Here is a 5,226-nt window from a genome sequence, read left to right as displayed (position 1 = left end):
CCTTCCCCAAAAGCCAGAGAGCAGCAGTGCCTTGATCCATCATCACCTGAGCGTGGGGAGATAATAAGAAACCTCATCTGCTCTTTCCCCATCCTCCGAAATCATTAACATAATTCCGTATTAATAAGCGCCCGCCTCCGCTTCTCGGCAGCCGCGATCTAAAAATGACCCCAAAAACTCTGACTTTGCTTCCTCCTGCTCTCACAGATGTGAAGAGTTTGGGGGGACGGAGTATAGGAGCAAGGATTCGTGATCCCACTCCTGGTATGAAAAGGGAAGCCTTTGGTGTGGCGATGGAGCCGTGTTCTAATGAGGCTCGTTACACAGCGATCCGTCCCTGCCAGACTAGAGGTGGCATCACAGAGCGGCAGCCAAAGCCTAAAACACTCCTGCTGCTCTCCGTTTGCTCAGCCAGGTTCTATCACAGCCAGCCCAGTGCTACACTTTGTGGCTGTACATCCACAGTTTCAATTATTCATCTGCCTGCAGCACCTTGCAAACAGAGACGGGGATGCACATCAGCTGCTGTTAGCGCTCAACATCTCCTGTTTGTTATTTTTTACCGATTTTATGTTCAACCCTGTGGTTTAACCTGTTTGCAAGTGTAAAAATGCTTGAAAATCTGTCAATCCACGTCAGTTATATATTTTCATTTTTGGCAGTGCAACTTCAGATGTTCAAGCACAATTAGCATCAGTGACGGCTCACAACAGACAATGCTCTAATTTATACACAAGTGCTGGTTTTTGTTCTGCAAGTGATGCTAAAAAAAGAACACAGACACAATGAAAAATAATTCTAAAAAAATAATAGTATATTACTTTCAAGTTCAATGGAAAATTATATGCTTTTTAGGTTTTATTTATGGCCCAAAACCCAGGTTTATGGAACTTAATCCCCTTCTTATCTTATAGGTAGGTCTTATAGGTTTTATTGTGTTAATGTTCATTCTTCATTCTTGTGATTCATTTCGAACATTTCAGATATTTTAATATCTTAAACATATTTGATGATCCAAACTGTCAATGATTCAATGATGAGTCAATGATTGAGACCTGTCAGTGTTTGCGATAACCTGCGACACATTTTAGTTGTATATATATATATATATATATATATATATGGACGTGTCAGAGATATACGGCACAGTGCATCCGTCAGGCCTTAGATTATCTCATTCCCATGCTTCTGTGTTCGGACGTGAAATTCATAACATGCTATCTGTTTAAGTGGTGCCGTTTTGTCATCCAGGCATAGGAAATGTGAAAGTCCCCCACTGCTGTATTCACAGGGCGATAACAGAGCCACGGCGCTCAGGTTTGGCATCTGATGTGAGAGACGGAGCGTCGCTGGAGGAGCACTGTATTTACTTCTCACAGTATGATTTCTAATTAAGGCGTAAATTATTGCCCCCGCTTCCCGAGCCGATCTCCTATTAAGCTTCACGATCAATTTCAGCATTTTAATTCCAGGTTATAATGTCCAACAGTGCACAGGCAATGACGGTTGTCGTGCTCGCACAGTTTTTAAGACGGACCTGGCATGAGAAGAATCTCCTCATTAACTTCTGGTTGGTCCCAGCCTGCAGTCAGTTTTTACCAAAGATGCAATAACAAAGACGTCGTACTACAAGCTCAGCTAATTGTTAGAAATTGTGTCTACTTCCCGTCTCCTAAACGATCGTAGTCATTGCATGTTCACCTCCCCACATCGCTTCACTTCATTCGGAAGTGTGAACATGATGTGGATGAATGAAAACCGATACACAATGTATTTATATTTCTTTTGCTAAAAATTGATATTTACACAGTTAAGAGCCACATTTAGCATTCCATTAAGAAAGTTACAGAGGGCCTTTGCCAACGCTAGTTCTTAGAGTGTTGCTGAGACAGTGAAAGGTCTCAAACAAAGTATTTTTTTTCCTGATTTCAGTATTTTTTTGTTAGTGTTCGACAGATATGTGGATTGTGGGAAATGGGCCCAACATTTATTCTGGTGAATATGGTTGAAATATGTTTGTGTTCAAGTTCACTACAGTTAAAAGACTCAGGACCTGCAGCTCGTTCCCCAGTGTAGCGGAAAGGGAAAAGGAAAAGCACAGAAGAAGAAGCCTTTCCACCCTGATGGCAAAAAGAAGGAGGAGCCAAGGAGGAGATAAACGAGCCACACCTGTGAACAATCAACTAACAAAACAGCATGGAGGAGATCAGAGAGAGGAGCCAGAGTTGTTAAAGGAGAAGATACGTTTACTTAAGATTCAGTTTTTGGACACTTTAAGATTAAAATAGTGAAGTATAGCACAACTGGAGCAGCTATAGGGAAAAGAACCGGCTGAGTGTATCTCGTCTTGGACAACAAGAGAGGGAGAGGAGTGCGGATCCCAAGAGCAGACCGTTTCAGGAGAAACTTGTTCAGCAACGGCCTGACCCTGCTTGGATGCCACGGTGGACCTCCTTGTGGGCCAACAAGCTAAGTCCCTTCAGCTGCAGCTCTCCAGGCTTGTCCTTTCTTTTCCCCAAACCACACACTCACACAATAAACTGAACTGGACTTAAATGAACTGCCTATCATCAGACTTTCAAACATTGAGTTAAATTATCTTCATTCGCATTGAACGGACTTAAAAGCCCCTCTCTTCCCAACGCATTCACACCCTCCTCACACTCTCACTCCCTCTGACCCACCACACTTGTTAACATTTCTCAGGAGTCGTCATTTAACCTAATTACTTTATTTAAGGACATTTGACATTCGTTAATGGACATAGTGCATAAGACCGTATTGAGTATACACCATAGATTTTTCTAATTTGACAATTTATATTTAAGAAGGACACGGCAGTAAAAAGTGGATACAAATGTATTGTTTTGTGAATATTGTGCCTTTTTGTAGCGGGGTTAGCAGGGCTAACCCTCTAACTGTTTCTAGGTAGCATCCTCTTAGAATGACAGGCTAGAAGTACAATTATTCTCCTGTTTGTCGCCCAACTCCTACCTTTTTAATAGTTGGAAGGGAAACCTACGCTACACCAGAAACAGACTCTGTGTGTTAAAACATAGCTCTGCACCAACACTACACAAACAAGTAAGAAATTAAGCATTATTCAAAACATTTATATTTTTAAATCAGCTTTGCAGATGGTCAATGAGGAAGGAAACACAATATTTGTCAGACTACACACACAACCTTTATTTGTTTTGAAATAATTAGTAATTTAAGTGATGCTAAGTGGTGCTTTTATTATAAGGCAAACAAACCGTGCGTTCAATCCTTCTTTATGCATATCCAACACCATTCCATTCAGGCTTGTGCCGGGTTGAAGTGTTGATGTTAATCGGTCTGATTTACTGAGATTGCCCCCGTGACTTTTACATAAAAGTGACTCATGTGCTTATTGTAGATGTGAGACCAACAGATTAACTTGCGTACACATGTACCCAACAAGGAGCGTGTCAGAAAAGGGGCTTGTGTTTCCACGGTGAATGGTAAAGCATCAATAAAGCTATTCATTCCTGTCAGGGAGCTCATCATGCGTCACATCCATTCTATTCTATAAGACTGCCTTGTAGTCTCTAATTGATTGCTTCTGGCTGTAAGTTTGCTTGAGTTGCAATGCATTGTTCTCCGTTTCTCCCCAGACACCTGAGGTTAGTTTACAGTACTTTCCTACAAGAGAAACTGAGAGAAACACCTCGTGACTCCAATGGACCAAACCACTGACACTGCAGTACGATGAGCGATCAAGGACCGCTGCTTTAAGTCCAGAAGTCCTTAGAAGAACAATTGGGACCCTGCCACAGTAAATGTGTATTCAAGCCGTGAGCTGACGGGGAATAAAACCAATTTTAATGAATACAGTTTAGTGTCCTATACCAAGTGTTGTGTTTTAATTTCACTGATTATACATATATATTATACTGTGTAAGCAGAATTGGGTAAGGAGGAGCTACAGCACCTCAACCCCTCCTGGAACCAGACCTGAGACCGGAGCGACTAGTGGCCAGGCCTTGACCCATGGTGAATGGCACGATGTATATAATAGATATATATATAATAGGTATTAGACCTAAATTATGACCTGATTAACTTTATCCCACTTGCACTTAGCTTATAATACATCATTAAAACACATCATTAAAACTTCTAATCAATAAAGATTTCCTAATCATTTTAATTGTATGTTTTTATATATAAAAAAACACTAGATGACTTTAACAAAGTAAAATGGATAACATTTAGAATTTGTTAGTTTACACTGACTTCAGAGCAGTTGAAATTATTTTTGGGATAGCAGAAAAACTGCCTGGAGCCTTGTAGACCAGCAATAACAAGACAAAACAACGATCTGTATCTGCCAATATGGGTCATCAATGAACGTATGAGTATAGTATAAAACCTGATCTCAGGGCTCTCAAGTGTCACGCATTGAGCGTGACTGTCACGCAATTCGGTCTTAAGTCACACCGTCCCGCCACACATCGTATTTCTCACGCTGAAAAAAAACTCTAGGCTATTTAATGTGCCGCAGCGCGCAAACATGACCTGGTCACGCTGCCCTCACCATGGAGGAATCAAGCACGTCTCCCCCGAATCCCCTGCCAATCAAAAAAAAGAAATGGGCGACACGAATAGCCAATCAGAAAAACGTATCTGTTGTATCTGGGTAAAATGTAATCCAGCAACCAATGAAAATAAAGCTAATAATATGGGGGGAGGGAGGCTGGTCTGTGGGCATACGGCATGGGCGGAGGCGCGGCCAGTGGGGTGGGGTCGGGGGGGGGAGAGCCCTGTGATCTATATATTTGCTCCCTTTCACCCCCCCCCCCTTTTTGTGCTGATCCGATCCGTCATAGCATCCGATCTGTGAGTGTTATGATCCTAGACATGGCCTGGATCATAGACTCAGCACTCGGTCTGGGACCAAGCTCCTGGAGAGGTGCTCCACTCGCCATTTTCCCAGAGTTGCTGAGGGTGAGAGGCGTGGGGATACTCTGGAGCTCCAACACAGCAGCTTAGCGCCGCTGTGTTGGAGCTCTCCCCAGAGGGCGGCAGAATCGCCTCGATGCGAGTCGCTGAGAGGAAGGCACAGACTGTCGTTTGTGCCTACGCACTACTTAAGAGTTAGGGTTGTTGCTAGTATGAAGGGGAAAAAGTACTCATTCTAATCATGTGGTTTGGGATAATTCAAGATATTTTACAATAAATCCACTTGAATGTAACTCCTTC

This window comes from Taurulus bubalis (assembly GCF_910589615.1).
Source record: "Taurulus bubalis genome assembly, chromosome: 4".
NCBI lineage: Eukaryota > Metazoa > Chordata > Actinopteri > Perciformes > Cottidae > Taurulus > Taurulus bubalis.
This window is presented reverse-complemented; position numbering follows the sequence as displayed.